This window comes from Coturnix japonica, chromosome 2, assembly GCF_054131305.1.
Source record: "Coturnix japonica strain WE chromosome 2, WE-NBRP24, whole genome shotgun sequence".
Classification (NCBI taxonomy): Eukaryota; Metazoa; Chordata; class Aves; order Galliformes; family Phasianidae; genus Coturnix; species Coturnix japonica.
The window spans coordinates 33,394,113-33,418,609 of record NC_140664.1 but is presented as its reverse complement, the minus strand read 5'-3'; the positions used below and the strand labels follow the sequence as shown (position 1 = coordinate 33,418,609).

Here is a 24,497-nt window from a genome sequence, read left to right as displayed (position 1 = left end):
GATTGTTACTATAGATCGTAACTGCTAAATGTGGAATAGAGTTGTCTCCAATATTTTAAAAAACAATTCTAGGACCATTCTCTTCACTGCTCTGTAAGCTGGAAATTAATTTCCTTGCTTGGAGAAAACAGTATGTACATTTGTATCTGTGTTATGGGACAAGCAAAATTAAGACCATGTAATGAAGGGACTGTGCCCCTTGTCAGAGCTGTTTTGGGGAGCAATGTGACTGAAACTGATACCTCCAGCCACAGTGTCTCGATATTGCTGCGAGAGACTCCCATGTTGGTTCTCAAATCTGCATTAGCACCTCAAAGCACTGAATAATCATTCATGTTCTTTCTCAGTCCTCCTGTCCCATTACCCACCTGTTTAACCACGACATTTCAAGAATCTTTCCCTATCTCTCTCTGGGTTTTGTTCTGCACTGAAGCTCTTGGCGCAGAGAGGATGCATAACGTAGCTGACCAAACTGAACAGTGGGAAAAGCCACAGCTCTAGCAATTCTTTCTGATAATCAAACAAAATTGGGGTAATGCCACTTAAGAACAATATATATGCATATATAAGAATATATATGTATGTTTTATATATATATATATATATATACTTTTTTTTAATCAATATTCATATTTTAAATATGTTTGTACATCAGAGTATGTCTATCATTTTTTAACATAGATGGTGGCTGTTTCTAAGTTTAGGGACAAAAAGATAGGGAAAAACAGGAAAAGAGGAATTTATTTAAATTTTTCCTGTACAAACAATCCTAAAAACTTCCATTAAAATTGCATTGCTTTTGAGAGATTTATTGTTCCAGATTTAGAAATTAAGTCTCTAGAACTATAAAAAGGGAATTTATTTCTGCCTCAGAAGGAAATTTCAGTGTTTCCGCTAATAAGTACCGATGCCGTTAGAGCCTAGAAGATAACATTGTGAACATATTATTTATCCTGTCTTCATAGATATACTATGAAAACATTACATGAAATAGCATATGCATACAATATATTTGCATATAGGTACATATACATATATATAAGTGTATAGCATGCATACATTATTTTACTGTTTGATGTGCTATCTCCTGTGTTCATGGTAGACTTCTGGTAACTGAATTATTCTTTAATCTTTGTTGTCAACTTCTTTCGTATTGTGTTATTAAATGTATCATCTACATTATTTAAATCATGAGCACTATTTTTCTTATGAATTATTTTCTGTGAGCTGCTTGTTTTGCACCACCCCAGGTAGAAGGATTTGGCAGAATACTGTCAAGAATAAACTTTAAAAGAGCTCTCTAAAAGTAATGCTTGGAAGGTATTCATTTGACCTTCAGTGACAGAGCTTATGCCTTGCAAATTGATTAATACAGATACAATATCAAATCATTTTTCATACAATTTTTTAATGTTTGTTAAATGCTGGAGCAGTATGTAAACAGAGTATTTGGCATTTTTATTAGGCTGCGGAACTCAGTCATTTCCTTTGCAACAACATCTCATAAACTATTTTGACAGTCTAATAAACTATAAAAAGCTGTGGTAAAAACTGGCTCTGAATGTTATAACCGTACAAAATGGAAAGAGCAAGAGAAAACATCTATCACTGAGATTATTATCACTGTTGCCATGGCAACGTGGTTGCAATGGCAATATCTCCATGGTTCTGCTGTTTGTTATCATCTTTCTTGATTTTACATCATTGAAATTGTAGTAATTACACTCTGCCTGATGAAAAATGCATGCTGTCATGGCAACTAAGTCAAATATTCTTAATCATTTCACCTCTTCAATCTGAAATGTAATTGTTTGTCAGTAAAATAGGTTACACAGAAAGCTTCTATGGACTCTATGATTGCTTTAAGTGTTTTGCAAAAATTTTGCTTTTAGGCTCAAGACCCTAAGCTAAACCAATAGTCTATGATGGTAAACAATGACTCATTAGAGAAAGTAATCAGGTCTTATTAATTGTAGAGTAACTGTTCTAGTGTAATAGAATAATGAAATATAAAACATATTACTTAAAATCAAATGTACTGGAGAACACTGACAATATTGCTAGAATCTTGAAGTAAATTGTACATGATTCGAATTCTCTATTCATTTCATTCAAGCCCACTTGCCACTTACATCTCAAGAGTATCCACCTAAAACTTAGAACACTTTTTTTGGTTACATTCATTGAACACTCCCCACAAGTACTTTTTCTTTGTAAATTCAATACTGAAGACTTACAACAATGAAGACAATGAAAAAAAAAAAAAAAAAAATTGTAATAAACATATCAGGTTTTTGAACAATATATTAAAATTCAATTTTTTTCCCCTCTAGTAATGTTTGGCAAATGTGTATCCCTTCAAACTGACTGCGAGCCTGATTTTCAAAGGTCTTTCAGGGCCAGATAACTGGGCCAGTCACATTGACTCTGCAGTACATGTGAAAGATATCTTATGAGTTACTACCTGCAGGTAGAAATGATTAAATTCACAAGCCTGGTTTCCCAGATTATGCATTTTGTCTCCCAGAAAATTGCTTGCTCTTCAGACTACCATTTATACTGCAGTTAATTTTTACTTCAGAAAGCCATTGTGATTAATTGTAGGGTCAGGCTTGCTGAGGACTTTTTCTTAATTGGCCCTGTTTGCCTACTCTTGAGTATGCCTGATAAACTTATTCCCACCTCTTTGCAATGAAGTGAATGCTACTGATACTTATATAACCTGTGTTTGTGTATGCACTCTGCTTTGCGGCTTCTCAAGTCTTCTATTACTGTTCATGCATGAGCAGATGGTTCTTGTTAAGTTGAGGCACAGCGTCAAAGTTTCTGCTTCAAGCTCTATTGCTTGTTCTATTGATATTTTGTGTACACTGAGATTTTCCGCCATCTGGGGAGCATGGAAGAACATTTCCTCAGTGCTCCAAACCAATTAGGGATTTGGTTTGGATTGTACTGTGTAATAGTATGCATAATAGAATAATAACTGATAATAGAATTGAATAATAATGTGCAGCCAGGTGCCCAGCCCTGAATTATTTCTACTTCAGTGAGTGCTGCATTTAAGTGCTTCACAAATATTAATGAACTCATCTGAACACTTCTGTAAGAGAAAGTTTTGATGGTAGCATCAGAAACATGGAGAAACTAAAGAGACTCAGTCACAGCCATACAAAAAGTGAAGAGTGAACCTGGAATCAAAGGTTTTCTTTAAGGCCTTATCAAAGATCATTTTGGAATTTTTGGAAGCTAGATCATAAACTATTCACCCAAAGAGCACTCTTCTTGGAGTGACTGTGACTTTCCATCTTACATGAAGCCTCTTGCATCACAATGGTGACTCTACTAAGTCTGGAATTAAGGTGTAGGGAAACTGTACTAAATTGACTTGCCCACTGAGATTGTGCTGAGCCACTGGTAATTATGGCCCAGTAGGGACTGTGGTTTCTCCCACAAAGATACTCAAGTTGAGCCATAACTCAATCTGGGTACAAAATTTGTCCTTTTGTGAGAAACATCCTGCTACTTTTAATTTAGCTGTTCCTTTCTGCAGAAGGAATTAAAAGCTACATATGTCCAATTTCCCCAAGAGGGAATCATGCTGTCAAGCCTCATTACCTTAGGGAAAAGAAAGCAAATTAAAATAAATATATAAATAAAGGAAAAGAAAAGTAATCAAAAGAAAAAAGTACTCAATGGGCATAAAAATCTGTAGCAATTTGAAATTGTCTGCAAAATGCAAATAACAGGCTTGAAAGCCCAAAAACAAAGGGTACTAAATAAAGCAAACAGTAAAATTGGATTTGATCCCAAAGAGCTAAAATGCAGCTTAGCATTCACCCTATACTGAATTTCTGCGCTGCTGGATAAGTTTTTGTCACTCATCCCATCTGAAGTTCTACATCAAGATTCTCAGTAGAACATCTCTCTCATATTTATTGCCAATGGTAAGGTCTAAGTTATAGATGTTTTATTTTTAGGAGCCGAAGAACCTTCCACTTTCTTCATATCATCTGGTGTTTTCAAATGCTTCCATATGGGAATCTTCCCTTTGACATTAGTGAGCTCTACACAAAGCCATAAAACCCTGGTTTTATTTTAAATTTTCCTTAACTAGCTGACCTGTGCCTTAGACACTAAAATATCCACCTGTCAATCCTTGGACCCTTTGGACATCACTTCAGCAGCTATGCTAAAACTGAGTCCAGCACTGGACTTACGTACTGGAAACTGCAGCACACAAAATGTAACTGAAATGCTTTTAATTTATAAATGAGCAATAGCCTGAGAAACAAAGAAGCTCACGAGGGAGATATTTCTTAAACTTTTATTCTGCTTTATATTGCTTAAGTAGCAGAGTGGAAAGTATAACTTCAACTACAAAATACCATGTGAGCATGTAGTCACTCAATCCTAATAGAAATTTAGCCAGAAGGAAAAAAATAAAATTAATTGATTAATTAATTCTTCATGTCTACATTCTCTCACCTTCTCTGTTACATGTAACTTGTCCTAACCAATGTGTCATGACTATTTGAGCAAAAAAAAAGTTATATATGCAAGCCTCTTTGTCATGGATGCAATTTTGCTAATAGATAATGGATTCTTTTTTTTTTTTGCTGGCAAGACAGGTGCTTACTGACTGACAACAACAAGAAAAAAAAGGAGTCAGTTTTCCTCATTTGGTGCAACAAAAAATATTTTTGAAATTTTGGTTGCTTGAGAATTTCCTTAGGAATTCTGAGACTGGAAAATATCTGTGAAGCTTAACGTGCATGGTACAAACAAAAAAGTAAGAATACTGATACTACAGATGTATCTACACAGCTCCACACAAGGTTGTTTGGTAGCTCATTTTGCGAGATGTTAGGATTATTTTTACAAATAGTCACATATACTTTCTTCTTTCAAATAGTACCTATAAATTTGTTAAGCAATAGCACTCACCCACTGTTTTTCCATAGACAAATTTTCTTATGCAACAAAAAGTTTTGTACCCTTACTTTTCATTTTCCATATCAATTTTTAGTTAACATGAGCCATTTGAAGAAAATGCATATACAAACAAAAAACTTGGAAGATACTGCTGCAATATGAAACAGTTTTATTAGAATATACTCTGTGATTTCTTGAGATATTTTGATCAACAGAGAACATAACTACTCAGACTCAGATAAGTAAATATGTGTTGAATGAGGTCACAGAGCATGAAAGAAAAGTACAGAAGAATAAGAGACCAAATGTATCTCTGTATTTCTTGTATTTATGGAACCAGACAGATTCTGGAAGGCAATCTCTTGTAATGTATTGATAGATGGTTTTTTTTTTGCTGCCCCTACTTTTCTCCAGCAATTTCTCTAAGTATTGTTTCTAATGCTGATCTCATTCTTACTGATGCTTTGCTGTTTTATCTGTATCTATACACAGAAGCCATAAAACAAGTACAGAAGTGGCTAGATTCTTTGCCACAGAATTTCTTTGTGGTTTCTATGGAATTGCACAGGAATTTGCCTTTAAGAATAGATATTATGTTTCAGAAAGCTCATTGTGGAACTGGAAAAGGTCCAGACCGTAGACAGTCAGTTTAAAATGAGATCTCAAAAATATATTTTTTTCTTTGTTACTCTAAAAAGCAATATTAAATATTTCCCCAGATTCTTAAGTCAGAAATTCTATTAATACGCAGAAATATGGGACAGACCTTGCAAGTCACCTTTCCATCTGCGGGTCTTTCATTTCATAATGCAACCTGAGATGTGAATTTCTATTCATTGTTTTAAAAGTTTCCCATAGCAGTATTAAGGCTAGAACTAATAATTCTTTTTAATAAAAACTGAACTCAGTAATGTGGATCCAAAATGTAAAGTTATTCAAAAATGCCCAAAGACATCCATCAAATCCTACTTTAGAAAATGTAGAATTATAATATTATAATACCTTCACAGAATCACAGGATTGCGAGGATTGAAAGGAACCTCTAGAGTTAATCACTGGGTCCAACCCACCTTCTCAAGCAGGTCATAGATATTTCTAAACCAGCCTAATGTTTGGGGTAACAGCTGATGTTTCACTAAAGTGGTGATAAATTTTCTGTGCTGAAACTGGTTTAGGAAAAGAGAGTACAACGATTTTTGTGGATTTTTGCATTGAAAGGTGTCAGTATCTTGAGTGCCTATAAATGGCAAGTAACAGGTAGAAGTTGACTTATAATTTTAAACTGTAAATTAAAGTGCAAATTGCATTGACTCACAGAACATCGTTTCAAATCACAGGACTTCAGGACAATTTAAACTTATCACATATCCTACTTTATAAAACTTACTGGAGCAGGAAAGCTAAAGCAGTGGGTTTTTTTAGTTGTTGTTGTTGTTGTATGTATGTGTCAAGCAGCAATACTTGAATTATTATATGAAATACCATAAAATAAGAAAAGCCCCAAAGTCAAGTTTCTAAATCTGATATTTTGCGTTATTTTCCCACTGACTGACTGTGTCAGCTTGACTACCTCAAGTTTTCTTTAAGAACCGAGAGAAGTACAGGAGATAAATGGAAATTCTTCTGCAACTCTATCACACACTAATTTTGAAAGTAGGATCAGAACAGCTCAATGAAGAAGTCAGTTGCGGACTGAGCTTGATTCCTTGTGGCCTTCATTTGCATCCTTGTCAGTCCCTGCCTTTTCTTTGTCAGGTACATTTGCTGTCACAGTATTTTATTTTCCTACATGTACTTGAAGAGCATGTGTAAAGAGTTCTTGTCTCTCCAGGTTGTTTTTTGGTTGCTTGTATTTGTTTGTTTGTTTGTTTGTGAGGGTTTTTTTCAGTTCAATGCTCACTAGACACCATATCCTACTTCCCATTTCTATTATCATCATGCATGTAAGTTATCTTGACTGTATAGTGAATGGTCAGGAATCCAAAGACTGATGGAACTGGACTATGCATACACATTGTGGTCCACTCCATTACTAGCAAGAATATTACCTTTGGACATATCCAAGTCCCTTCACTTTCAACATACTCTGTGCCCTTGAAATAGTATGGCATCACTTCACCTATTTTTGAAAAAGATGAACAATGGAGGAAGTGAAGCTAGAAGAAAAGGATGCAATTTTGTTGGTTGGTATTTGATATCATTACCATCGTGTTTTTAAAAAACAACAGTACTTCAGTATTTCAAGTATGTCAAGACAAGTTGATTGTCTTTTCTGTTGGTATTTTTGAGGTAAAGGAAGTACCACGTTCTGCAGACTTCATTCAGTGAAATAGAATTTAGCAGAGGACTTAGCATAATAAGGCGAATAAATAGAAAAGTAGCATATTCAAGGACCCTCCTCAAGATCCAGGCTTCTAGAAGGTAATAATGGGTAGTAGTTAGTTTCAAATTACCTTTTCTTTCTAATTCATAATTAGGTCTAATTAACTTTTAGTTAATATTCAATAATTTCCTTTAACAAATGGAACCCTGATGAGTTCACATCTGTTAAGACCACTTGGTTTCTATCTCCACTTTCTGCATATATCTATACTTTGTAATGAATTCAGATTCAGACTAAAGGAAGATCATTTATCAGCTGGAATGAAAGTATACATTTATCTAAAGTTACCATAACTCCAAAAAAACTGAAACAGTAGTTTGAAAAATAACATTGCTATGCATTCCTCAGGGCTTAAGATGGAAAACTTGCAGAGATCAAGCTGCAAATTTGAATATATTGGAGGTTTCTTTGATATTAGCTGGATTATTTTTGTGAAATGGTTTATAAAACTGCTCTGATTCTAAGACTCAATGGATAGAAATTTAAAGGGTCATGTCCTCAATTACCAGCTTTGGTGAAAAAAAGAGCTGGATAAGTGCTCTTTAAAACAAGCTGAAAATTCTGCCCCAGTGTATATGTAGCAAACATATTTTGCTGATGGATCTCCAAAATTAATACTCAGATTTGTTTGAGTATCCCAGGATGAGGAACTGGAAGTAGCAGATTACATTATATTAATGAGACATGAGCAATACTTAAAGTCTTTTTAGCAACTCAGCTGCAAAATTTTATCCTTACAGGGACAGTCCAGCTAACAAAAATAGAGCTGTTTGCATGAGCAGAGAACATTTCTAGGGAAGTAAAGTAAAGTAAAGTAAAGGTTTGCAGGACGGACATTAGGCACATTTTGTTCCCTTAGCTTTCCAGGCACTGATTTCATTCAAAATCTATTTTTGTTTATTGCATTTTTTATTTTCTCACATTGCACTAATATGTGTCATGGAGGGCCTTTTTTTTTTTTTTTGCTACACTGTTTTCTTCTGTTGCTGTCCCACTTTAAGGGTGTTTAAGGGTGTTCTGTGCAATTTCTCAGTAAAATACCATGCATATAAATCCTTTGAGATTCTTTTTTTAATCCTGCTGATTAAGAAGACTCTGCTAAATTGTTTTTTTATTATTATTATTTCAGTATTTAATAAATATGTATGTACTGCTTATCTTATGTGGATTAAGGGACCTTTTGGCCAGCAGAGTAATACCTTTCTATTTGAGGAGAATTCATACCATACAAACCACAACATTTAATTTTAGTTATGACTAATTTTTTGTACTAGAACATGATATTCTGTTTCTTTTAGAGAAAATAAAAATTTAAAGCATTTTTTGAAGAAATGAAGCAAAACAAAAACGCCAGTGCACAACATTTTTATTGTTAAATGTGGTGTTAAAGTTCATTTAACAAGAAGAATTTACAGTGGAACAAAACTAGCTAGAGTAGCTAGATGGAAATAGTGGAAGCCATTATTCTTCATATAAACATCATATATCATAAAAAAAAAAAAAAAAAAAAAAAATTGGCTTAAACGTAAAACTCCTACACATGAAACTTTTGCCACTTCATTTTTGCAGATCGGGATTTTTTTTCCTGCCTTTTGAATTGAACTCTGGTTGTAGAAGTGAAAAAAAAAAAAAAAAAAGACTTTCCTCTTTCCTCACAATAAGCAAAGACAGTTAAGATCTCCCGTAACACCTCACTACCTAAGTCATATCCCAGATTCCCAAGTTTCTTGTTTCCCTTGGTCGTGATAGGCCAGACTCAATTCTCATTTTCTATGGTTGATGCAGATGTGACCACACCAGCATTGTAGATTTAGATTGTTTATATTTGACAATGAACTGAGGATGAGGGGGCAGCTTAGACTGTTGCCAAACTCTTCTGTTATGTATTCTCATCAACTTCTAGAAGAAAGACTGGTGAATCATTCAAAAAAAAAAAAAACCAAACAAACAACAAAAACAAAAACAAAAACAAACAAACAATCAAAAAAACACACACACAAAAGTGCTTAGATTCATACAATCAATGAATCACAAATTGGCTTGAGCTGGAAGGAATCTCAAGGATCATGAAGTGCCAGCCTCCCCAACATAGGCACAGCCATCAACCTTCATGTTTAATACTAGACCAGGATACCCAGGGCCCCGTCCAACCTGGTCTTCCGTGCCTTCATGGATGGGGATACCACAACACATCAGGGCAGCCTGTGCCAGCAACTCACCACTTTCATAGTAAAGAACTTCCCCCTGATATTCGACCTAAATCTTCCCTCCTTCAACTTAAAAGCATTTCCCCTTGTCCTGATATTATCTACCCTTTCAAAGAGTAGCTAAATGATAGTTGATGAAATACGTTTCCATCAAAAAGAAACTCCAAAACATACAAACAAACAACAACAAAAACAAAAACCACACCCATCTTTAAATTTCTGTTTTATTATTTAAGAGCACTGTGTAGGTTCTGCATTTTGTTCTTAAAAGCAAGGTCATAATATCTCAGGATGTGATAATACTTCTCATGCAAGTAGAGCTATTAATTAGCGCTAAAGCTTTCCCTAGAACAGGCTTTTGTTAATTATATATGCCTAGGTTAAATATTAATGGTTAACATTTATAAAGAGCTTTGCTTTTTTTTTTTTTTAAGTAGCAAGCAAACATAAACTAATTATATGTCACAATACACTGTCTAATTAGCTAACTGTGTAATTTCCCCACAAGATACATGATTTTCCACTTTTTGTCACTAAAGTACTGCGTAGCACTGTTTTACATATCTAGATGGTTACTTTCCACTTCAGGAGTGACTGAAGTAGAGGGAAGAAAATACATGAAAGTTACCTGGGAAATTTCATTTTCTCATTGGAAAATTCTAAGCTTGCAATTTGTTTGAAGGAGTCGGTTTTTCTGAAAATCCTGAATAATAAATATATATATTTTTTCTTAAAGTATGGGGTGAGGGGTAGGAGAGCTGGGAGAAATTTGTACAGTGTGGAAATGACACAGATGGTGTTTTCAGTAAGAAAGATTTTGAAACACCTTTGCTCCAAAATTTGATTGCTATATACTAAGTATAAAGGAAACTTTATCTGTCCCAGTATGCAGGAACATTTTGAAAACTTTTGTTCTCCTGGCTCTTGACCTAATGTGTTCTCAGATGCCGGGAAATTAGCAGGTCTTCTGTGCATCCTCATGGACAAAATGTCTGTTGCTTTTGATATTAGAATTATTTATCTATTTATCATCTATCTATCTATCTATCTATCTATCTATCTATCTATCTATCTATCTATCTATCTATCTATCTATCTATCATCCCTGCAGTACTTGTCCAGTCCTGGGGCCCCCAATAAAGGAAGGATGTGGAGCTCTCGGAGTGGGTCCAGAGGAGGGCCACTAAGGTGATCAGAGGGCTGGAGCACCTCTCCTGTGAGTAAAGGTTGAAGGAACTGGGATTGTTTAGCTTAGAGAAGAAAAGGCTCTTGGGAGACCTCATTGTGGCCTTCCAGTACTTGAAAGTAGCATTCAGACAGGAGGGGGAATGGCTGTTTATGTGGGTGGATAGTGATAGGACAAGGGGGAATGGTTTTAAACTGAGATAGGGAAGGATTAGGTTAAAGATTACGAGAAAGTTTTTCACACAGAGGTTGGTGGAACAGGTTGCCCAGGGAGGTTGTGAATGCCCCATCCCTGCAGGCATTCAAGGCCAGGCTGGATGTGTCTCTGGGCAGTCTGGTCTATTGGTTGGCAGCCCTGCATATGGCAGGTGGGTTGAAACTAGGTGATCCTTATGGTCTTTTTCAACCCAGGCCATTCTATGAGTCTATGATTCTATGATTCTATCTGTCTCCCTACCTACCTACCTACCTACCTACCTACCTACCTACCTACCTACCTACCCACTTACTTATGTACCCACCTACTCCTCTATCTATTTCTATTTCTATATTATATATACCTGATAGTTCTAAAAGCATCCATTGTGGGAACAATTTGGAATAGAAAAAAATTATATTTTAGAACTTCAGGTTCAATCAAGAATACCTTAAAAGAAGCCAGCCTTTAGAAGTATTTGTCTGACCTTAAATAGTTATTTAAGTGACTTTTTTCTACATTTGCTCATCTTACTTTGTTACATGTCCTGTGAAAAGTGATGTCATAGCCTTTGCTGCATGGCAAATTACTGTAGAACTGTCACCATTGCATCAAGAATGTCTTAAACACAGATTTCTTTTTTTTTTTTTTTTCCTCTTTCAAGTTCCATGTAAAATGAGATCCATTTTTTAAAAGACACCAAAGACACCAGCCTGTGTCATACCCTGCCCCCAGTGAAAACAATCAAATTGAATCTTACTAGTTACTATATAAGCTGGAAGGTGCTACACTGCTTCTGTTTGCACCAGCCTCATATCTTCCCGATCCAGGATTTTTAGGATACTTTTAATGCTACAAGACTTAGTTGTATTATTTCCCATTTAAACAGGAAAAGCCTTCTGTCAGGAATTTTCCTTTTCCTGCTGTAGTAGCAAACTGGATACTGGGCTATGAAAAGTCCTTTATGCAGCTTGGGCAAAAGTGAAAAGCCTTATTTTTTATTATTTTTTTTCCTAATGTTTGGCAAGGTTATGAAGTCAGTTTTAGCTGTTGCTCATGGCTGTCAGTTTGCCCAAGAAGATTCTTGGTACCAGGAGGTGACACAGTATCTTTCACCGAGACATTAACAAATTAATATATATATACAAGAACGTTTCTTCTTGAGAAGAATGAGGAATGATTACAGACCTTGTCTGGTTTTTAGAAAGAGTTATGGCAATGAGGTGCTCAAATCCCACTGAAAGTCAAACATATAAAATTCTTGAGCACATAAATGTTAGGTTTGCCTGTTAATGAGAATTGACAACAGAACAACTTTTGCTCAGATTAGAATCTGTGATAAAGTATTCCTGACAACGGGTCATTTATTTAGATACTGAAAGTAGGACCAAACTGCACTGGCAACTCTGAGTCTGTGTCATTAGGTATTTTGATTATGCTATCAAAAAGGCTCATCTCAAGTTTCCATTTCTGGTCATCTTGGCAATGCAGCTAAGTCATTTTTGCTAATTATTCTGAAAAAGGACTATTTCAGTCTTTGTGTAAATTGTGGTAAACATCACGTATGGGATGAAAAGAAGAAGGACAAATCCATCTATGTTCCTTGCAGCAGCTTCAGTAAAGGCAGAAGCATGATAGTTTGAAATTTTCTATAAAAAAAAAAAACAAAAAAACCCAAAGTTTTTCTTCCAAAAGGAAGAATTTCCAGAAGTTGATGTACAAAGAAAGTTACTCTAGAATAACTATGATAATTTATCTGTTTTCTCTCTGTACATATGATTTAAAATTATTAGAGGTGTTAAGGCAGCTGCATCTCTTCCAAGGAGTATTTCCCATTGAAGTTACAGGTCCTGGGTTATGCAGGCCACACATTCTTTTTCATTCAGCCCCCATTCACACTATGGATGCATTCATCCTGCCTCTATCTAACTCAAATTCATAAAGAGATATATTCTCAAGGTGGTAGCAAAGCCCAGCTGCAGAGCAAACATATATATGAACATTCCCTCAGTTTTAGAAATATGACATTATCACTCCTGGAATTTAATAGAGAGCTACGCATACAATTCCTGTGTCACTGATATTATTATATGTATGTTAGAAATCCCTTATGAAAGGTACAGATTACTTCGGTGCCTTTTGTTCATCACTAACTCTTTAGAAACCATGTGGAGTAGGATTTTTCAAAAGCATGTACCATGAACCTAACTCTCCTCAAGTTCAAACAAGAGAGAGTTTTGTCATTAACTTCAGTAGAACATGAAGTAGGGCAACACCAACTGCTGTAGAAGATCTAATCTGTTATGATAATTGAAAGAAAGACTACAAAGGGACTCATTCTAGATTCAAGTCAATGGTGACCTTGGATGTGAAAAATACTAATGACTGTCTCTTGTGAAAGAAAGAGCGGCTCAGAAACAGGACTTCAGAGGAAAACTTTGGCTTCAATCACAAATCCAGGCATATTGACACAGGCTCTGCTGCTCAAAGTTTCCAGGAATTGATGAGTTAACAGTCCCACTGCAGAATCAGGATGTGAAAGATGTTGTTAGAATGAGCTTAGTGTCATTCATTTTGATTTCTGATGCCTACAGTTCCAGAGACTATTACATGCTGTGGCTACAAACAACATTTGAAATGACAAAGACAACATGAAGTGCTGAATGTGTGGTTTAAAGGAAGGATTCTACTAAATGATAGTATGAGTCAGAGTGGGCAAGTAAACACTCTCAAACCTCCATGGATTATACAGCATTTACAGTAACAGAGAATTAGAGATGAATCTGCAGAACATCAACTGCTTTTGTATCTCAGAACAGCCTTTGGGACATTGAAGGCTTTTTGAAGGCAATTCAAATTCATGTACAGCCCTGACCCCAGAATGCATCTTGATTGCAAAGTATATCTAAGCCACTACTGGCCTCTAGTTATTCCAAAATGCTTTTCCAAAGCAAAGCAATAAATTACTTGATTAAGGAGTTATATCTTTTTTTCCAAACATGCTGGAAAAATATATATATGTATAAATGTGTATGTTTATCTATTAAAATAAATAAAATTTTAATTTAGACAAAATCAAACACTATCATTTTAGTGAGATTGAATTTTAAATATCTGCATTTTGATGGGTAAATGTAGTAGAATCTAAGGAACAGAAGTCTGATATGCATTAATACAAGCACATTTCACAAATCTTCAAGTAGACCCTACCTTATGTACAGTGTGTTAGTATTTAATTTTACCTGACAATTATTTTCTTTGTTATTTCATTCATTTTCCACAACCACTTATTTTGTTGCTGTTCTAATGTTTCAATTTATTTTATTTGTCTCTCTCTGTTATTCATCTCTTCTGTGGATTTGTTTTGCAAGATTTTTAGATTTTCCAGATAAAATGAACCTAGAATGGCTGTAGATGAAATGATGAGTACAGATGGCATACATTTGTGGGGCAAAATACAACACAAATTTTTATATGCTGGGTTGAGGATGACTCGTATTGACCTCCTATCCATGTGTTTAGACCTTAACTCAGGCTTGGGCCATTCCAAGAGGTAACACAGGAAAACCTAAAATTCATTATAGCTCCATGCAGTCTTTCTTTGAAACAGATGTTTGTATCTGACCCTAAAATATAAATCAATTTTATGCTACTAGATTTACCTTGACAACAGAAAGCAAGCAGACTATCATTATTCCAGCACTGAATATTTTTATTTTCGTAAATTATAAATATTACTTTTTCCTCTCCACCTTCAGTCTTAAGAATGTGGTTTCACATTTCATTTAATGCTAAATGGTTCATTACTTGGAGTAGCAACTTAGTTCTCTTATTATGGTGTTATCTTTCACTTTGTCAAAATATGTCTACTTGATAAGAAATCTGACAGAAGTTGCTTATGATGGGATCACTAACAGCCATCAGTTTCTCTCTAGCAAATGAAACTGTAACCATGGAAACGGCCTTTTTTTTGCCAGAATGAAAATGAGACAGCACTCTGCTGCAGCCATTAGTAGAATACACAAATGTCCCTCAAGGCAAACATCTAAAGCAAATGGACTGCAAAGTAAGGAGCACTAATTTCTATTTATTTAGGATTTGTAAACCTAGCAGTGCAAGATATTAACAAAGGAACAAACAAAAGGAGGTTAAAAAAAATTGTTTGTATTTTTCTTCCCATTTGCAAAACTCCTTATTTTAAATAAAAATCTTTATTCAGTTTTTCAATTCAGTAATGCTGTGGTTTGATTGTGTGCCTGTGTTACACAGAAAATGAAAAAAAAAAAAGAAAAAAAAAAAAGAAAAAAAGCATTAGAAATATTTTCGTTCTTTTAATTTGTAGAAGTCTGAATTTTAATGCAAAACTTAAAAGTATTAGGTGTGAGCCTTTTTTTAAATATCATTTAATTTTTGGACAAGTCTATTCATTCTGATAAGATATACCAGCAGTGATAATAAGTCTATTCTAAAGACTATCAGCAGTCGGCCATGGGCTGTCAAAGACCTTTCAAGTGTCAGACTCTTCTTATTGTACTCTTTATTCTTGACGAGTCTCCTGCTACTACAAACTACTTATTGAATGCATAGATTTTTTTCAAAGAATCAAATTATGTGAGAGGTCTTAAACCATCTATGATGTAGATCAGTAACATATATTCACAATTTTTTCCTTTCAAATAGAAAATCTTAGCTTCTCTGTGAACCACAATTTTTAGCCTCTGTTTGATTTCCAGCTCACCGGATAAAAATACAATTTTCCACTATGATAATTAGTTTTTTAAATAAAACTTTTCATGCCTATCAGTGGATTAGAATTATAATGCCAATTATGTATACATACCTGGGGGTGCCTTGGATAGCTGTGTGCCTGCAAATGTGACAAAGTGACATGCTATGATGGACACTTTCAGGGAGCTATTTCCTATAGTGTGATTGGAAACTTGCACTGTTGTCCTGGTATGTTTGACATAGGTCCAGGGTTAAGACATACTTACAGAGAAGTTTCCTACTGCCAGCATGAAGGGCGAGCTGTGAAAAAAAATAAAGAATGGGTAATAAGAAACTAGAAATACCAAATGGAGGAGGCTCTAAATGTAATGTGTTCAAGCTTTTTTAAACTTGCACTCCCTGACCTTTTTGGCTGCATAAGTGTTAACCATTCACATATAACCTGTAAAAGACATGAATTATTAAAATGACCTTATGAAGACCACTGGACTACTGCCTGGAAAGTTACTTGGTTACCCTATCTGCAAAATATCCTTCTCAAATTAAAGCACGTGTTAAAAAGAACATAAAAAAGGGAGAGGTGTCTTGATTTTTTGTTTTTGCCTCATATTGTCTTTTAATTGTCCTAAACATATGTTCAGCCATATGTGTAAGTACATATGTATCCTTGCAGAGGCACAAATATGAAATAACAATAGTAGAGTAACATTGCAGGTAAGTTTGCAGAAGGCTTTTTCAGACTTAATTAGATATCTTCCTTAACAGATGCATGCTTGAGAAAAAGCATGCAAGTAAACAAATCTTGATATACTGGAAAACTGGATGGGGAAAAATAAAATCTTTATTTCCTGTGTTTTATTGTAAAAGCATAGAACTGCATCAACATCTTAAGACAATGAACACAAATTCAGACATAATAATAGTTAAGTGCAGCACATGCCCTTACTAGTATATGAATTACTTAATTAAAATCAGAGAAATTTCCAGGTGCATAGGTTTGCTACTGGCTGCTAGAAGCTGACAACTGGAGTTACAATTCTCTTTAGCAGAAACATACACAAAAGCTTTAGCCTGAAACTCCACCTCTAAAAGAATATAATGATCACTTGCTAGATAAAGTTCATGGTACTGAAACAGATTTCTTGTGAGAGGGTAGAAAATAGATGTTTAATGACCAAACTCTCACTATTCACATTACATTTCAAAGTCTGTCACCTTTATCATCAACTAATAAGTGCAGCCTATTGTTGTATTCCATTATTTGTTATTTCTTGCAAGATGGTGAATTACATTACCAATTATATCTATATAAGCAAATATATGCAAATATCATATTTATACTCTGTTTGAATATTTAGTCAGGTGATAACCATATTCCTTTTCTCAAACTGTCCACTGCTTTTCTGTTATTGACAGACTTTCATTGGATATAACTCAGTGGGCAATTTGGTTCTGGTTCAGCTCTGGACTGAACTTTTTAATCTGTCCCATAATCCTGAAATGACCCAACCTACTCGAGGCAATTAAACAGAGAATACCTTTCCTAGGCTTCTTCAGTATTCCATAGGAAAAGAAAAGCTCATGTACAGAATGATTCAACCTGCCTAAAATCTATATCAATTCTTAGAGGAGCTTATTTTTTCCATTGACCCTATAGAAATCTGACAGCTGGATTCAGGCAATGCTAAAAACTATGCAGAAAAGCACTTCTACAGAAGTGAAGCTGTTCATAACTGAACAAAAATAGATCAAAAAATTTGAAATCAATTTAAAAATTCTCAGACCTACAGCAAGTTTTGTCACAACAATATTATCACTATTGGTATTGGTACAATGATATTCCTGGAGTGTGAACAAAAGTACAAAAAAGAGAAAAATGAGAAGAATCCAGTCGAAAGAAGATAAAGAATAGGGCTTTTTAACTGCATTAATGAATTTTTTTGCCCCCAAATCCAGCTTTTAAATAATGCTATCTAACTGTGCCAGGAGATTTGCACACAAATTCTGTTTTACCTATCATTCTTAATACCACAGTGTGTTCTGTGTGTTCTTCATGAATTTAATGGCACAAGCTGGAACGTGTTTTGGAAAACTTCTGGGCTGATTTCTTTCCTAATTGGTTATTCCATAGTGGACACAGTTCTGCTCACATCAGTACCACTGTAATGCCAAGCAGCGTGGGTATAGGGTACCATTCCACAAGGTGATATGGACAAAGTTAGATACGAGCATACTATTAGCTTTCAAAGCTGATTTCAGGTTTTGTATTGACAGACTCTGTTCTGGCTGAATACACAAGGCAAATATTTGAATCATTTGAACCATTAAGTGTAAGAAGGGCCACTGGAATTACTTGTGTTTATTCATTAGCACAGTAAAAGTACTTCAATGACTGTAAGAGAAAGAGAGTAACATCCTTACACATTCTGTGTTTTGTGCTATGCTTAGGCATCTGCTGTAATTCTAGAAGCCTGGATATCTGTTCTACAGCTCTCTTCTCATCACCTTCTTTCCCACAGAATTTGAGCTCTCACAATTTGGCACAGTTGCTCCAGGCAATGCCTTTCCTGAAACTGGCTCAGCATATTCTTGGCATCGTAAAAGTGATAAATGTCTTAGCTGTTTTCCCTAAAAACTGTGTGCTCCCCAGTTATCAAATAGAAAGTAATTGATAAGCAAGTGGGATCTGCATACAGAAAAAGAAAGGGCAGATCGATCTCTAAAACCTGGTAACTTCCAACTGCTTTGGCACAAGTATTATAGCAATATGCTCCCTGGCATAAAATAAATCTGGTTTAAAAACACTAGAATAAATTACAAAGAAACCCATTGTTGTACTCACTACATGAGTGTAATTTCATATGATTTTAAAATCTTTTCCATATCCAATTTAAGAAAAAAACAAACAAACAAAAAACAAACATGAAGAGTCTGATTACAGGGATAATAGAAATCTGAAAATCTCCCATTATAAAAGATTCCAGGTTTGTAGATATTGATATGCAGTGTAATGTTGGGCTCACATCTGTATGATTGTTATCATGGTAATCACTGGTTTGTTTCTAATAAACCTCTGCTCTCCCATGTTGAGCTTTCTACTGCTGTGCAATAGTTTTATCCTAGAAACACAGTAACAGGGGTCAACTCCAGCCATGAACTTTATGAATTGTTTAGTGGCACATTAAAGAATAGCATCAACTTCACTTACAAGCTTTGAAATGATCTTATTTCAAGCTAGCAAAGGTGAATGGTTCTTTTGAATTTTGATTCAGTTGGTCAGGATTTAACTCATTGTCTCCTGCAGATCTTTGCAAAATTTTCTGATTTTGCTTTTTACATGTTGAAACAATTTCAGCAATTTTACAAACAAACAAACAAACAAACAAAAAAACAATAAGGAGAGTCTGAAGATTGTTTAGGATGTGAGAATACTGCTAATGTCCTAAGCTGTATCTTCACTTCCTGCCCTCAAATCCAAATCCAGGAGAGCTGCCCACCTCCACAGAGATGTTCACACCATATCACATGGCGCTTCAGATTAAGCTGTAACAAGAGAAAAGTTCCTTGTTTCTTTGGTGTTGACTTTCAGAGACATGGGGAATGATAACAGATTTACATAGTTTAGTTCACTTTCAATCACCACTACCTGAAGTGTTTAGAATTTGCTTTGTCAATGTACTTCAGCATGCACTCTAAAAAACAATGAAGTCCAAAACATGCAGTATAATGGTGTTAACTCTACACCTTCAGTGTTTATACTTGTTTACTCAGCAGATATGAAATGTACCTGTGTTTAGGCTCTAAAACCAAGGTCCAAATTTTGCTTCTGTATCACTATCTAAATATAAAGCTGTTGTGTACTGCAGGATACGGAACCAGATAGGCAAGGCTAAATTCAGGACGATTTTTATTATCTAGAAATGAGTAAGCAGAAATCCAGCTTCTTGTTCTTAAAATGTATGTTCTGGTGGACTCATTGTCTTTATCTCTCTTTATCTGGAAATGTTGTACTAAGAAATTTAAATGCCAGTAGAGAACAGAAACACCCATTGACTACAAGCTCAGCTCTGTGAGTCACAGTAAGACAGTAGTGTAATAGCCCTAGTATACAAATTGCATTCAATATATCCCTGTCTATATATGTACTTCTTCTTATTTATTTATTTAGTTTATTTTATTTTTGTCGGTGTTTAGTTAATTATTATTTTTTGTTCCTATTAAGCTTTTGGCAAAAGAACTGTTGAATGCACGAGTTTTACTGGAATTAGTTTATTGCTTCCACCTACTGCAATTGATTTTTGCAGCATTCCTGCTCAGAGTCCTTTCTTGGCCAAAGCTACATTTACAGAGCAGTAACATCAGTGATTGGAATAAAAACAGTTAAATCAGGTTCCTTAACTGGAGCTGAAATTACTATTAGGCCTATCATAATTGTTTTTTGGCAATCTTACAGAAGACCTCTGTGTTTTGCATTTGTGGTCAAGTGGGCAAAGAATAATTAATTTTAAAAAGAAGTTGAAATTTTCTTCATATTCTCAAAGAGCTGAGATCTGAGAAATTATTTTCAGATTGAGTATTACATTTTCAGGGGATTATCATAAAAACTGGTAAATCTTTTTCTAAACGAAGGGTTGTTTTGAAATGAAAAAATCAAAACATTCCACTTGAAAATGTCAGAGTGAATTGTTTTGACTTTTAAAAATGTTTTTACTGAAAAAAGTGATAAATTATGCATGAATTTGTGGATTGTTTCATCATTTGAAATATGCATTTTTAAAAAAAGTTACAGATCCTTTCATAGTTGTCTTTCCCCCTCTCCCCCCCCCCCCCTCAGGCCCCCACCCCCCCAAATTTTCTGGTCTAAGTAAGGAAGATTTTCTTCCCTAGTTTTTGTCTTCTAATTTGCTTGACATTTAGCATGTATAGCTATCATAAATCTTAAAGACTTGAACCATATGGTTGTGTAAAAAGTAGATCGAACTTCAATAGAAAGTAATGCTTCCATTCATAGGCTCTTAACACATGCACACAAACACACACAAAGAGCAGAACAATTCTTGCTCTGAGCTACAATAGGTCAGAGCTAAATAATTGTTCTAAATTTAATTAATTTGCCTCAAAATAAAAAATTTAAAGGTTTAGATTATTGTGTTAGTGGTTATTAAGAGAGCTGAGATATTGACACGACCCACTGAGTACTCAACAACACCTACATGATTACTGCATTGACTATTTGCAGTGTTTGTTTTATATTTCAAAATACAGTTTCCATGATAGAAATTAAATACTATCATTAGTTTTTTTTTCTGTTTTCAAGATGTTGTTTAGACAGCTAGGGAAATGAGGCAGCATTCAATTTAATGTTTTAAGTCAAAATACAGTAGATGTCAATAATTACTAAAAATCATTACTGATCTTGAACCTGCTATTTCCTTCTATATTTCTTAATTTATCTAATTTATATTTAGGTTAAATAAAATCCTGTGAGGAATCATTTCTGATTAGTTTATATGTGTAATGTGGTATCTGTGCACAATTGCTGTTAATTCTTGAAATGTGGCCAAGTGTTTGTTAGCATTGTACACATGGTTACTACTAATGTAGATATATAAAACATAAAATATGATCTCAACTTTTAGATATAAAAAGTAGCCATCTACTGCTTTTTATTTGATAACTATTTATTTGAGCACACTATCTTTGGGAGAAGAGACATACAACTTGAGAAGAGTACAAGGATGTTGGTGGGATATGCAGAGAGAAAATCAGAAAGGCAAAAGTCCAACAAGAACTTAATCTGGACATCATTGTTAAAGATAATTAAGAATATGTTTACAAATATACTAGCAGCAATACAAAAACCAAGGAGAAGCTCCATCCTTTATTGGGTGAGGCAGAAAATATCATCACTTAGGATGAGGAAAAAGCTGAGGTTCTCAGTGCTTTCTATACTTCTGTCTTTAAAAGTCAGAATGGTTATCCCAGTCAGACCCCTGAGCTGAAAAACAGGAATGGGGAACAAAACAAAACAAAACAAAACAAAAACAAAACAAAAAAAAAGAAAAAAAAAAAAGAAAAAAGAAAGAAAACAAAAAATCCACAGTTCAGGATGAAACAATTAGTAACCTACTACTCCATGTGGAAATACAGAAGTTCATGGGAATGAATGAGATCCACTTTAGCTAGCAGATATGATTGCCAAGATACTTTCCATCATTTGTCAGCAGTCCTGGTCAATCAGATATGTCCCTGATGACTGAAGACTTGCCAATGCGTTGCCCATCTACAAGAAGGGTCAGAATGAGCAAGCAGGAAACTACAGTCAGCTTCTCAGGCTAACCTGACAGGGCAGGTCATGGAGCAGAACATCTTAAGTGAGATTAAACACCATGTGTAGGACTACCAGGCAATTAGTCCTAGGTCTCCTATGACCAGGTAACCCTCCTACTGGATGAAGTTAAAGAACCATGTAGATATGGCACGGAGAAACATGTTTTGGTGCGTATGGTAGTGATGGGCTGATGGCTGGAAAGGTGGTTGGATGAAAGTGGTCTTGTCCAACCCTAATGATTCTACGATTCCATAATTATCCTTTTCTGCCCTACATTTTTTTTCCCATTCTTTTCTGCCTTACTTTTTTTTTTTTTTCTTTTTTTTTCCTGTTCTTTCCTATCAATGATATTTATTTTCATTATTTCCTAAACTACTTTAGATGTATTGGGAAGGTTTACAGATCAGTGTTATTTTAAATTATAAGGAAAAAAAAATTATACCTTAAAACCATTAGAATCAGAACACAGAACTAATACTGCAAGTGGATTATACCTCTGCAGTGAATAGTGTGTCCTGCTGAGGTGTAATATCAATATATCTTTATTATTGTTTCAATCATGTTTTTTAAAATGTAGGAAATTAATAGTTACTACACTTGTTACTTCATAAAGGCTTTGGGCTATGTCATATGCATCATCAACGCCATTCCTCATTGTTCTTTCATTTGCTTACAACAGAAAATTTTGACCTCATTAAAACACTCCCATGGGACCCAGAAGAAAAGACATGCAGTAAAGAAATACATTTCCAGTGTTGTATTTGTTTATCTGTCCTGAGATAGAACAATTAGTCGAATAAATTTTAACATCACATCGAACACTGCAGTGTTTTTATGTTAGTTAACATTTTCCCAGCTCTTTTAAATAACTCTCAAACAACTGAAAAGATCCTCCTAGTAACTTGCTTCTATTAGCTGTACCAGAAAGACAATAATCTGCCAGAGCGTAGTCTGGACACTATTGAATTATCTACATTTTGTCTTATATGTAAATGTTATAAATAGTGACTAACTGGAACATTCAGAGTTCAGAATGAGATTTCATTATGTGGGGAAAAGTGTGTTCGTAGTTCATACTGAGGTGCAAAGCAAAACCAAGAAAATTTTGCAATAGTTTAATTGGTTCTCTTTGTTTAAATTATTCCCAAGAAATGCATACCGTCTGGATTTTTAGGCACAGTACTGGAAGAATTTGAAGATCTTTCCAGAGCAAGACATATGCCAACATAGTTTATAACAAAGAGGATATTAGTTGAGGTTTAATTTAGCATGTTTTTACCCTTAATCGGTATTCACATCTGTTTCAGACATCAGCATTACATTCAGATTAGACAAACTTTGAAGGACAGTTATATTAGATAAAACATAAGACAATAGCTAGAACATATTTATCAGATGATGGCAATAGTTAGGTATTCAAAAACATCTAAATCTGCTTCCCTTCCAGATATCTCAAATTCCTTATGCACTATATTGAAATTGTTTGTTTACCTTGATTACATTTCCATTTACCTTTCTCTCAGTATGTTAGGTTTTATTTTCCAGTAAATATTTCACAAACATGAAGATATTTCTGAATTATTATCTGTTTCTATCAACAGAAATGCTAAATATAGTCTACAGCAGTAGCTGCCTTCATTAATATAATTTCAAAACAACAAACACGATGCTCAGTGCATACTTTATTTCTGCTAGGAGACACCACATTTCTAATTAAACTCAAATCATAACTGAATGAAAATACACAGAATTTGGCATGATTATATATAGTATATGTTTAATTCTTTTCTTTTATTTATTATTATTATTTATTTTTTTTTTACGAGGAAGAAGACAAAAGTAATCATAAAGCAGAGGAAGACATTTGGAAAAAATGCGTTCCTTCTATGAGCAGGCTTTGTTGTCACAAGTACTGTGCTGACAATGAGATCTTTAGAAGAGCTCTATTTCTGTCACACCATGTAGTATTCCTCAGGAATTAGTAAATTCACTCAGGAAATAAACCAAAAGATTCCCTACTATCATTTTTTGTAGTACTTCTCTGGATAATTTTTAATCTTTTATTCTATGGAAAACTTTAAATGAAGACAAAGAAAGAAAGAAAAAGATTTTTCTTCTTTCCTTCTTTTTTTACAAAGCAATAAGGAAGATGATGGATTAAAGCAGATGCAGACTGTTTGCAGTTATATAAGACTATTAGGGACTCTGCTTGTTCTGGCTTTTGTAATTTGTCCATGTCCTACTTTATATAACTCAATCCATTGTGAGTAAAAACATGAAATACCAGAATAGTTCATATTTCATTTTGTCATCAAATTAGAAAAGAATATAAAAACAAATACAATAGACATCATATTTGCTGAGTATAGAACTGAGTCTTTTTTCATATCAAAGGAGTCTGGTAAGAACAGAAGGTTAAGAAGATTTTTTTTCTTACAATGAGCAGATGTGCTTGTTACTGTTGATGGACAAGCTTATCCATTTACATCAATTAATATCAACAGCAAGCACATCAATATGGAAGCTTGTCCTGAC

At 34.5% G+C, this 24,497-nt stretch overlaps 1 long non-coding RNA gene across 1 annotated transcript in view; it reads left to right on the top strand.

The window, feature by feature from the left end:
• LOC107310173 (uncharacterized) overlaps window positions 1-24,251 on the top strand; it is a 30,710-nt gene extending 6,459 nt beyond the window's left edge. The window contains exon 3 of the long non-coding RNA XR_001553509.2: window positions 23,789-24,251. This is a non-coding gene — a long non-coding RNA (uncharacterized LOC107310173). The remainder of the gene's footprint in view (window positions 1-23,788) is intronic.
• The last annotated feature ends 246 nt before the right edge of the window (window positions 24,252-24,497 follow it).